This window comes from Ambystoma mexicanum, chromosome 4p, assembly GCF_040938575.1.
Source record: "Ambystoma mexicanum isolate Mex_15411 chromosome 4p, UKY_AmexF1_1, whole genome shotgun sequence".
In the NCBI taxonomy this organism is placed as follows: domain Eukaryota; kingdom Metazoa; phylum Chordata; class Amphibia; order Caudata; family Ambystomatidae; genus Ambystoma; species Ambystoma mexicanum.
The window spans coordinates 53531264-53543616 of record NC_090927.1 but is presented as its reverse complement, the minus strand read 5'-3'; the positions used below and the strand labels follow the sequence as shown (position 1 = coordinate 53543616).

The window sequence follows — 12353 nt, the reverse complement described above, 5'->3', positions numbered from 1 at the left end:
GAGTGTTGTAGTCTGTCTTCTGTGTCTTAGTGGGGTTTTCACTGGTAATCTTCACCCCTCCAGATCGCCTCATCTTCACGGTATTATGCAGAAATGGAGAGGTGGGGGGGCGTTGTCATGTGTTGAAAAATACCCCAAAAAGACAGAGGGGTTGTGGATAATGGGTGAGAGGGTGATACTGTGTCTTGCCTAGGTTATTCCCATGAGAATGACCCCGGCCTCCCCTATCCGGGTGATCCTCCGGCACTGGTCCACCCCCAGAGTCTGAGTCCAAAAGCGATGGCCGTGGCCTGGCCACCCGAATAGAGGATTCTCGGGTTCCAAATGGGATAATACCCCTAGGCTTCTCACATACCCTTGCCCTAAACATCTGGCTTCCCGCATAAGGGCCAATTTTAAGTTCCTCGTCTGAGAGTTCTTGTTGGAAATCAGTGTCTTTCCGGAAGCTGTTTTCTTTATCCCATAAACCAGTTGGCTGTTTTAAATGGGGCGATGCACCCTTAAAGGTTTTGCTGTGTATTTCTGCCACTCGTGAGACCCACTGGTGAAATTGGGGTAGGTTAGTTCCTAACACTAACCGGGCTGGAAGATTGGTGATCACGGCCACGATAAGTTGTAACCTTCTGCCCAAGATGGTAATGGGAATTTTGTGAAGGGATGATTCTAAGAGTGACCGTGAACACAATGGATTTTTCTTTTACCCATCTGTTTCCACCCCAGGGAAAGTACATTTGCCCGTATGGCATATCCCCTGCTTCCACTGTCCAGTTGTGCCCAAATGGTTTTCCCTCCTATTGTAGCAGGCACCATATAGGAGGTTTTAGCCCCAGTGTATAAAAAGGCCATAGATTTCCTTTGATTCCTCTGTGTTTTTAGAAAGGGGTTTCTTCAGGTTCTTTTCCTTCTCACCTGGTGTTACATTAGACTGGGTGTGAAGGATGTGCACCAGTGGGATTTCGGTTTTCATCTCATTATCCAGCCCTTTTTGTATGGGAATCTCTAGAGATGTTTTGTCAGAAAAACCTATCTGGTTTAGTGGACAAGATCTTGTACTGTGCCCCCATCCCTGACGAGAAAAACACTTCTGATGTTGTAAAACAGAAATTGGCGTAATCCTCTCCCTAGTTCTGGTCTCGGCAAGTTTATATTCCTGATTGTTAATTTTTGAAAAAACAACTCCTGAGGACATGGGCCCTCGGGGTGATCAAACTTTCCACAGTTGTAACAGGGATATTCCATGTCATAAGAAGAGTTGGTCACCTTGATGTTGTCATTTTCTTGAGGTGTTAATTGCAATTCGGGTGAGATGTAGGTACTTTAGTGGAGGGTACGGGACAAAATGTTTCCCTACTATCAGGCCTCCCACCTAACAAAGTAGGAACAGGGTTGATTTCTCCCTTAGACTCACAGCTCTTGGGGAAAACTATAGTTTGATTATTTTCTTCTGGTTCCAATAAGACAGCGAGAGAATAGTCAGGTAGAGGGTTTCTCGCTTCAAATAATGAACCAGGGCCTGTGCTGTTCTGTGCGGTCGTCTGACCATCTTCCGGGTCTGCTAGGGCTAAAGGTACAGATACAGATTCCGTCAAGGGGTCACTCTCATGGCCGTCCCCCTTCTCCCAACAGGATCCCTCACCTGGAGGGATGTCTACTTGTTGCTCCACAATTTCTTGTATCAAGGGTTTTAAGGTAGCTGTCTCTGTAGTTACCCTTTTGCTCGCCCAAAGGTCTATTTGAGAGAGAGCATGACAAGCATTTTCATATACCAATAGTGCCATCAGTTCGCCCCTCTCAATGTTTATCATAAAAGGTGACACATTTAAAAGGGCAACTTTGAGCTCTTCTCTATTTGCCAAGAGGGCTAATATTTGTAGCTTTCTCTTCCAGCTCGTTTCACCCAGAAGCATAAGATGCATGACGGAGTGGTTCGGTACTTCCACCTTGGCCTCCAGGGAAATTATTATTTTATCCCTTTTAAGGATTTGGAAAAATGTGCTCATCTCATCAGAAAGCTGGGTTCCCGTCCCCTAGCTTTCTTTTGGCATGCCTCCGTCGGGTTCACACTTGCCACAGTTCATAAGACAGTCCTTTTAAACCCCTCAGGTGCTTCCCTTTACCTAAGCCCGGGTCTCCGCCCCCAGTCAGGCTTACCTTAAAGCCCCCAGCCAGGCTTCACCCAGTTCTATTAATACACACGGTTCCCCTCCGTCAGGCTCAGACCGCCTTGGCTTCCGTATGTCGGGGTTGAGCCACTTGGCCTTCCACTGCTTGTTGGGTCAGAGACTATCAAGTGTGCGAGGACCTTTACGGGAACCCCAACCTGGCCACTCGGACCATGATTTCGCGCTCATCATGTCTTTTGTACGCTTCCTAGAGCTGTGCTCGAGCTGTACTGGCTTTCACATTCACCCCAATGCCTCTTGGGATTTGTAGTTGCTTTATATTTCCACAGGGTTTCCCTTTCTCACACTCTAATACCCCTTCTGCTTTGCTCCCCCATTCCATCCAACCACACGCTTACCGGGTTCCTCTCTTCATCCGCCGTGAGACTTACTCGGCTAGCGTGGCGCAGGTGGGTAGCTATCTGGGGGCTGTGGGGGAAGGGTTCTGGTAGGAGGTCAGGTTCTCACCACCTGGACTTCCTTTCACATGCCCAGGGGAAGCAAGCTTTGCAGTAAACAAACCAGCAGGCTGCAGTCTGCCTTTTTTAGCCCTAGGTAGGTAAGACTCCTTCGCTGGGCTGCAGCCCCACACAGGTATCGGCTCAGCACATCGCCCTTCCTTCTCCTCTGGCTACTCTCCACTGCTTCCTCTGCTCCTTGCTACTCCTTGGTGTGCTTGGGTCTGTGGCAGGGATCCTCTGCCGGACTCAGCCTTGCAGACTTCATCCTCTGCCCCCAAGAGCAATTGACTTTTCCTCACCAGCAGCTTCCCTTTATATACCTGTGTGATGTTAATAGGTAGCAAGTGTGTGATTAGGGTTGGGTCTGCCTGACCCTGCCTGAATGCATTAAAGTGACAGCCTGCTGTCAGAGTGTTGTAGTCTGTCTTCTTTGTCTTAGTGGGGTTTTCACTGGTAATCTTCACCCCTCCAGATCGCCTCTTCTTCTTCCCAGTATTATGTGAAAATGTGAGAGTTTGGAGGGCGGCAGATTTTATGTGTTCAAAAATACCCCAAAATGACAAAGGGGTTGTGTGGTTGTGGATAATGGATGAGAGGGGGATACTGTGTCTCACCTAGGGTAGTCCCATGAGAATGACCCCCATTCTCCCCCAGGGTCTGGATCCAAAAGCAATGGCCGTGCCCTGTCCATCCCAATAAAGGATTCTTGGGGTCCAAATGGGAGAATACCTCTAGGTGTCTCACACCCCTCACATTCAGTGAGTCCCATGTAAAGCTAGTGTCCTCACTCCCCATTGGAAGACCGCTCACCCCCTAGGGACACCCCTTATCAGCCCCACAACCTACCCCACTGGCAGCTCTACACCATTCCACTATAGCTGTCTATTCAGAAAGACCAATAACAGACACAGGAGGGAGGGAAACAAGACAAAGACCAAAACAGAGACACAAAGGAACCATAACTTTTCCTAGAACCCAAATAAATAGCTCCCAGCCCCTCCCCTTTCCCCAACAAAGAACTCCCCCTGAAACTCCTCCCTCCGACGAGGCATCCAGACTCCTTCACCCTGGACCACCCTGGAGAGCTGAACCACCAGGAGCTCTCCCTTTACCCCGTTCCCTGTCTTAAATCTAACCAGCAATGTCTGTCCCACCACTCGACAAGCAACCCACCTCATGTCCCACCCACTGCCGCTCTCCCACCTCTAAGGAACAAATAATAGTCCTCAGAATCAACTCTCGCTGAACCCTCAAAACTACAGTGAATCTCCTCAACATCCCCCCTTCAGCCCCCTAGTCTCCGGCTCCTAACATGCAAAAGTTTGTGACATTCGACCCCCACAAGCCCAATCCCCCTACAGGGAAAGCAACACAAAGGATTCAAGACCCAGCACAACTGAGTCAAAGTTCAGGATCCATGCCAAGTTACTCTTTTTCTCGTGGACGGAGTATTCAATTTATGGAATTTGCGGGCATCCTGGATCTTACGGCGGTCCACTGAATCACTCCCATTACAAACACTTGTGTACGAGTGCGATATAAATAAAATATCATATCATACCCCACTTTCGTGCCCTCCAATGTCCACACTCCTGATGCCCCCTCCCCCACCTAGAGCTCCTCTGAAACCCTCAGAATATCGTCCTCCGTCACCAACTGATATTTCATCCCCTCCCACTCAAAAAAATGAAAGCAAAGGGGTACCTCCATCGGGAGCGTGCTCCCTTGTCCAAGAGCCATACCCCCGAGTGACGGGGTCACATTTCTTCCGCCTCAACAGTGTGACTGCTGACAAGTCTTGATAAACGGCCACCTTTGACCCCTCGATCTCAATAACTCCCATTGTTTTGGCTCTTTCCAGGATGCTGGCCTTTTTGGTATAATATTGGAATATCACTAGCACGGAGTGAGGTCCTCTACCCCTGCTCGATGGACTCTGTGGAGGACGATGTGGGGGTCCTTTGTTGCCTGCAGAATCAGCGCCAGAATTCCCTAGATCTTTGCAGCCAGCCCCAAAAGGGACTCCCCTTCCGCTTCCTGAAGCCCAAAAAATGGTAGATTACAGAGCCTCTTAGCTTCTTAATATCATCCACCTTTAAGCGCAGTACCTCCTCCCTACGCTCACTTCTGAAAGACGCATGTCCTGCTGAGTTTCCAATATGTCCACATTAGATTGGTTGGCTTCCAGCCCAACAACCCTCTCCTCAATGTGCTCCACCTCACGCAGAGTTCTGCCACCTTTGCGCTGATATCTGTCCGCATTCCCTAGATTGCTTCCAGGATGACCTGGATGTCTTTTTTAATGGCTCCAGTTTCAGGGTCACTGGTTCCCCTGCCTGGTCCCCTTTGGACGTTGCCATGTGAGCCCGCTCTTTATAACTAAAACTTTGAAGTGAGTGCCTCCAGCTCATTCGGCACACAGAGCAACCCCTCCGCTTCATCCCCAGGCCAGCACCTCACCACACCAAAGGCCCTGCACTCTGCAGCTCAGGGGCCAACTCAGCACACCAGGGACAGTCACTGAACACCCCCTTTCACCAAGTCACTGCTGTGTCCATCTCACTGTGACCCAGACTAGCCACCACAGGTATGCCTCTGGGCCTGCTTGCCTGCACTTCACCTGAGCACACCAGGACATGGTGAAGGGGCACCTCCTGACAACACCACAGCTTGTCCCGGGAGGATAGCTCAGCGGCAACGTGCTCGCCCCGGAAGCACGACGACACAGAGCAACACAGGTTCATTCCCCGGGTCCCCGCTTAGAAACCTCTGGGTATTAAGCGCGTTATAAATAACCTATTATATCATATCATATACAGACTGTGATGTCGGGTCCCAGTTGGTGTGCGGGGCCCGACCTCGTGGGTAGGCCTGGCTTGGGCCTGGACTAGTGTGCAGCGCTTCGCGGCGCTCAAAGGAAGACACGACCACACGTTAGGCTGCATAAACCCGGACTGGCGTTCTAACGCCAGTTCCGGTGATTCCTTTATTTCCGGGTGTCACGTGACCCGGAAGTATCTGGGCACGTGACACCACATTCCTCTCCAACTTGGAGGTGTTTTACAACAGTTAAACAACAAACATGTTATAACGGGTACCGTACACTCTGAGCCACTCTGACCTCATCTTGGCTGGGTTTTCTGAAGGTAGACTCTGTCCACCACGTACCCCTGGAGGCGGGACGATGGTCTGGGATTCTCTCTCAGGAGGTATCAGGGCTTTCCCCTCTCCAGCTTGTCTGCCACTGGGCGCTCGTTTTCATTTCTTGTTGGCGACCTTTTCTTGTTGGTGGGGTGTCTCCTGCTGTTCTCCTGGGGTGACATAGGCCGTGGGTGTCATTTGGTCTCGGGGCGTGCAAGGTGTCGCCGGCTCTCCTCTTGGGGATACCGGGCTCTCTTCCCATAGTTCCGGTGGCACCTTCCTGAAGTGCGACACATTCCTTGTCACCGTTTCACTCCCTCGGGTGGTGGTAATCATGCTGTGGTTTGCGGCATTGACTGTCCACGGTTGGAGTTCAAAATTGAGGGACATTTTCTTGGGCGTCGCCCGGTTCTTGACGATGACAGTGTCTCCTGGTGTTAGTTCTCGGTGGCTGGCTCGCCTGGCAATACTCTTTGCTCATTTTGCCTCAGTCTCATAGCATCTATGGCTGGGATGTCAGGTTCCGGAGCTACCCATTGTGGGTGTATCGGGAGCTCTGCCTGTATGGGTAACCCAAACATGAGGGCAGCAGGGCTGATTCCTGTAGAGGAGTGTGGAGTTTGTCTGTGCGTCCTCAGGAATCGATACACTGCCTTCAGCCATGGATGCCCTCGTTCTTTAGCAATGCAGATAACTTTATTGAGTGACCCCATGAACCTCTCAGCGTCACCGTTTGCTTGGGGCCATCTTGGGGTGATCCGCTTGTGTTTTACGTTTATGTCTTTGAAAAATGTGCGCAGCTCTTGGCTGGCGAACGATGGTCCGTTGTCGCTCTTGACTTTTGTCGGGATCCCATGTGTTGCAAAGATCTTTTCTATTGTGAGGATCGTTGTCTCCGCGTTGGTGGATGCCACGTGTTCTACCTCAGGATACCTGTTGAATTCATCAATCACAACGAGTAGGTATCCTTCGCCGGCAATGGTACAGTGGTCCATGCTGACTGCCTCCCACCGCTTGCTGCTTCTTGGGGCGCTGGCGATGGGTTCTGGTTTCTCGGCCCTCCTGGAGGCTTGGCAGGCTGCGCAGGATTCCACAAGCTCCACTACTCGTTGTTGTATGTTGGGCATCCACATTCTGGACTTTAAGTATGCCGTTGTTTTGACGATGCCCTGATGTCCGCTGTGGGCTAGCCTGAGTTTGGGTTGAGCAGACGTGGTGCGTTGGGACATGGATGTGAGGTCGTTCTTCCAGTTTCCTGACTGGATGGCTGTGGTAGTGTGTGTCAGGATGGTGTCTGCTTCCGTCTCGCTTGCTATTTCCTGTAAGGTCAAGGCCCGTGGTCGGGCGCAGGCGACTACATGACATACATATTCATCTGTTTCTTTCGCGTGGCGTTGTTCCCCATCAGTGGCGGACCACAGGTGATGGGACAGGTAGTCGGCTGGGTTGTCCGTCCCTGGGCGGTAGTCCACTTCTATGTTGTAAGGCTGCAACTGCAGCATCCACTTTTCAATGCGTGCTGGTGGGTGAGGAGCCGATCCTCGGAATATTGGGATCAGGGGCTTGTGGTCCGAGAATACTTTTTCTTGCTTGCCCAGCAGGTATACTTTAAAATGTCGGCATCCCCACAGGATAGCAAGGGCTTCCTTCTCAATGTGGGCATAGTTCTGTTCTGGTTTGGTGAGTGCCCGACTGGCAAATGCGATGGGGTACACGTTGCCTTCATTGTCTGTTTGAGTTAATACTGCCCCAAGGCCGACTGGGCTGGCATCGACAAGAAGTTCGGTGTGTCTTTCTATGTCAAAGAATGCCATAGTTGTGGAGGCCGATAATGTGTCCTTGATTTGTTGGAATGCTTGTTGGTGAACAGGTGTCCATTCCCACTTCTTATCTTTCTTGGTTAGTTCCCGGGTGGGCTTGCGATGCTGGCAAGGTCTGGAATGAACCTCGCGCAGTAGGTTGCCATCCCCATGAAACTCCTCACCTCAGTGGCCGATTGAGGGGCTTTGGTGTTCTTTATGTCGTTAACTTTAGAGGGGTCCGGCGACACTCCTTTTGCGTTGAATATGTAACCGAAGAAACATAGTTCCTCCTTCGCGAATTCACATTTTTCTGCGTTTAGTGTCAGACCGGCTTCTTCCAATCTGCCTAGGACTGCTGGCAGGTGTTTGTGGTGCTCTCTTTCGTTGGATGCGTACACAAGAATGTCGCCGCTAATGTTCGTTGTTCCCTCTAGGCCGGTGTGAACTTTGCGGATTTCGTGTTGGAATACCTCCGCGGCTGACGATATCCCAAAGTTTAGCCGTTTGTACCTTCTCAGACCAAGGTGAGAGGAGAATGTAGTGATATATCGCGACTCTTTGGCTAATCTGAGCTGGTGATAGCCGGATCTGAGGTCGAGCTTGCTAAAGATGGTTGCTTCTGTGAGGTCCACAATGAGTTCATCTATCGTTGGAGTTATGTGGCGCTCTCTTCCGATGGCTGCGTTGGGAAGTCTCATGTCGATACAGATGCGTACCGCGTTGGGTTGCTGGGGTTTTTTGGGCAACCACCATGGGGGAAACCCACAGGGTAGGACCTGATGTCTTTTCTATTATTCCTGCGTCCTCGAGTTTAGCTACTTCCTTCTCTACTGCTTCTCTCAAGTGGAACTGTATCCGTCGGTGACGTACAGCCTTCGGCTCGATGGTAGGGTCTATGTGGAGCTTGATGGTTCGGCCTTTGAGGCATCCGATGCCTTGGAATATCTTCTGGTATTGTTCTAGTAGGCCGTCAAGTTCTTTGTGTTGAAGGCTGAAAGTGAATTGTATTAATTTCAGTTTTTCCGCTGTCCTACAGCTTAGCAGCGTTTCGCAGCCAGCATCCACGACATATACACGTGCCCGGCAATTGGTGTTGTTATGAGCAAAGTCTGATTTAAAAGATCCTTGCACCGGTAGGGGTTTCTTGCATCCATAGGCGTATAGTCGGATCTTCTTCTGGTGGAGTTTGGGCTTCGGGCGGAGCTTGCCGAATGCGGTCGTCGGCATTACATTCACTGTTGCGCCAGTGTCCATGACTACTTTTAGTGGTTCTCCGTCGGCGATGATCGTGCACGATGGTCTCTTCCGTTGTCAGGATCGATGTGGTTCAACGGCCGAGATGAGATGCACCCGGTGTATCCGCTTGTTCCCTCTTTTCCGTCTGTCTTTGTCTCTCCTCTCAGGGGATTCGCTGTCATCGCTGTTGTCGCTATCACTTGTGTCCGGGGATCTTTGGGAGTGATCAACGGCTCTGGCCTTTCCTTGCCTGTTAGGCTGGTATGGAGTCTCTCTAGGTGCGAACTTTTTCCGGCGCTCTTGCCCTGGTCGCGGAGTTGGCTCTCTGTCATTTCGGTTCGGCGGGTTTAGACAGACTGCCGCGTAATGATTGAGGCGGTTGCATTTACGGCAGGTTGACCCCCATGCGGGACAGGACTCACCTTTGTGCCTCGGGCCGCCGCACGATTTGCAGGCTTTGACTCTCCCTTGCGGCATGTGGGCCTTTTGCTCAGGCTTCACACAAGTGTTCCGGTGTCTGGATATGGCTGCAACATCTTCCGTTGGTTTCGGGCTGTCAAGTGGAAGTCTCTGGATCGCCGCTTCGATCACCGCAACCTGGTCTTCCGTCTGCTCGCGAAGGCGTGCCATTTCTAGGATGCGGGATAGGCGTACATTCTTCTTTGAGAAGGTAGTTCTCCTCAGTTTTTCTGAGGATATGCCATTGATTATTTGAAGGCGGATGGCGAACTCCTCGTCGGGGAACTCGCAGCCGACCGCCATTTCGCGTAGGCGTGCATGGAATTTATCAACCGTCTCGTTTTCCCGCTGCCTGGCCATGCAGAAATGAAAGCGTTCATATTCCGGGTTGAGGTCTGGTTTGAACATGTTGGTGAGTACCGTCTTTGCAGCATCGTAGTCGTTGCCGTCTCCGCGGTTTGGGATGGCGTTGAAAAGGCGTAAGGCGGCAGCCCCGATGTTGAGCAAGAGGAAGGTGCGTTTCTTCTTTGGTACTGTGATATCTCTTGCGTCGAGGTGCATTTCAAACTGTTGTAGCCAGATTTCCCAGCAAATGGCTGCTCCAGTGGTGAATGGGTCAAACGGAGGCATGAGCGTGGTGAGCGCTGGGTCGGGGTAATCTGAGGTGATGCTCCTTCTGGTTGACGAGTTAGTGGTGGCCCTCGAGGGGCTTGACTCTCCACTGGACATGTTGCGTTGCTGGGGTGAGGGCGCAGCCAAGACACAGGCTTATTGAGCTTCACTCACCAGTGTCGTGATGCAGGTGCCTGGGTGCCTGAGTGGCGGCCTTGGTTCGCAGTGGTGTCTTCCGTTAACCTTGTTGGCTTGGCTGTGCCTCCTGATAATTTAAATGTTCAATAGGAAAAAAACTTTTTTTTTTATTTTTTTTAAAAAAAAACTAAATTGTTCTTGGATGAGGCGGGACTTGCTGCAGCCACTTTGTTCCAAGCGCGATGCTCCTAGAACGTTGGGGGGCAGAGAACGAGGCTTTCAAAGTTTCTGTACATCCTGCGTGTTGATTTAGAATGTTGGGGGTGTGAAAGTGAGGCTCGGATGCCGTGCGTGTTGATACACGGCTCCGCTCTGCTCACGGGCTCTTCTTCATCCCACCTTCGTCGCCAGTGTGATGTCAGGTCCCAGTTGGTGTGCCGGGCCCGACCTCGTGGGTAGGCCTGGCTTGGGCCTGGCCTAGTGCGCAGCGCTTCGCGGCGCTCAAAGGAAGACGCGACCACACGTTAGGCTGCATAAACCCGGACTGGCGTTCTAACGCCAGTCCCGGTGATTCCTTTATTTCCGGGTGTCACGTGACCCGGAAGTATCTGGGCACGTGACACCACACAGACCACCTCCTGCAATGCTCCCACTGTCTCCCACTGTCCCGCTGCAGGACCTGGGCTCCTCAATGGTGTTCACCGCCTGCAGCCGCACACCTCTGTGCTCCAGCCAAGGGCTTGTACTCCCCTTGAAGGGCTGTTCTCACCAACTTACCCGGAGGCTCACCACTCCACCAGCCACCTGCCCTCTCCATACACTGGATCCTGACCCCGTCACCTCGCTCGCCACCGTAGCAGGAGAGCTCTGCTTTCGCCACCAAGGACACGGAGAGCCGGCTACCAGCTGTGTCTGCTGAGCTGCGCTACCTTGTCTCCAGCTACTCCACCGTTCTGATTGTACCCCCACAGCCCACACCCAGTTACATGTTCTTATATATCTGCCCTTGTGAGATACCGGGATGAGCAAGCACTCAGGTAAAGAACACTCAGGGGTATGCTCACTTTCAACATTTCAGTACAACCTTGAGTGGAGAGCGGAAATGTGCTCGATTGATCAATGGCGTCTTGGATTTTGCAGAGGAAGGGTATGTAGAATCCTTTATATAGTTGATATAATTTAAATAATAATTGGTTATTTATAACGCGCTGAACACCCAGAGGTTCGGACCCAGGGATCGAACCTGTGTTGCTCGCGTCGTCTTGCTTCTAAGGCGAGCGCATTGCCGCTGAGCTATCCTCCCGAGATGTCCTTTGGTCATCATTTTAATTTTGAGATATTTCATGGTAGTTTTTGCCAGGTTTAATTTCAGAAGTCTCTGATTCTGAGGAAGTGATGGTAGCTGGCCTCCCATGTTCTTATCTTTTGCGATTCTATTTTATATGCATAAGGCTTGTACTCTGATATTTTATCATCCTGCCTAATTGTCACCTCGAATGCTGGAATGGAGGTTGTTGGATATTTATAACTTTCAAAAGGATGCCATCTGCAAATGAGGAGATCTTATTTCACAATCCTCATATAGTCACAGTAGTTGCTTTTGGTTGTTTCCTGATAGCTTAAGCATAGGGCTACCGGGAAGTGCGGGGGGGCTGGGAAGGGCATCAGCAGCACTGCTTATTTCGCCCTCCTCAATGGGAAAGTCTTGGTAAGCGCTCCGTCCATCCAATACCAGTTGTCATCTTCCTGCTCACTTCCTTGCTGCCATTTATAAACGGTGGCGAAAAGCTTTACACAGGGTTGCCCACAGGAACCGCCAACCCACCATGTCAAAGGCCTTGTCTGCATCTAGGGCAAAGACCAGTGCCAGATACAGAGTCAGCCAGGGACTGGAAAGTATGAAGTCGGCACGTGTTGTCCAACCTCATTCTGCCCCCATATAACCTGACTGGTACAATTGATTAGGGCTGCATGGTGTGATTGTTTGGTGCAGATGTTATAATGAGGGCCTCTAGGAGTTACAGATATCCATGGATGGTCCCAGTTTGGAGAAAACAGGGATGGTTGCATGTGAGCATCGATCTGGCACAGACCTTCCCTCGACCCATAGTGGGTTCAAGCACCTAGGGAGAAGTCTTGCTAGGATGAAGCAAAGCTTCTTATGGCATTCCTGACTGCCACGACCAGAGGCTTTCCCTGGGGATCTACCTTTGAGAGCCTGAGAACCATCTCCAATTCCTGCTCCAACAAGGGATCAATTGAGCCCTCCCCAATCCAGTGGTCTGGTAAGAGACTGTAAAAGAGTCGCCGGTTGCTCCTCTGCACCTATGGAAGACCCTCCT

General features: G+C 51.1%; 1 protein-coding gene across 3 annotated transcripts in view; it reads left to right on the top strand.

Annotated features, from left to right (window-relative positions):
- The window catches only part of LOC138452984 (uncharacterized protein KIAA1958-like), a 451039-nt gene that overhangs the window by 375042 nt on the left and 63644 nt on the right, over window positions 1-12353 (top strand). The gene's annotated exons all lie outside the window — the stretch shown is intronic.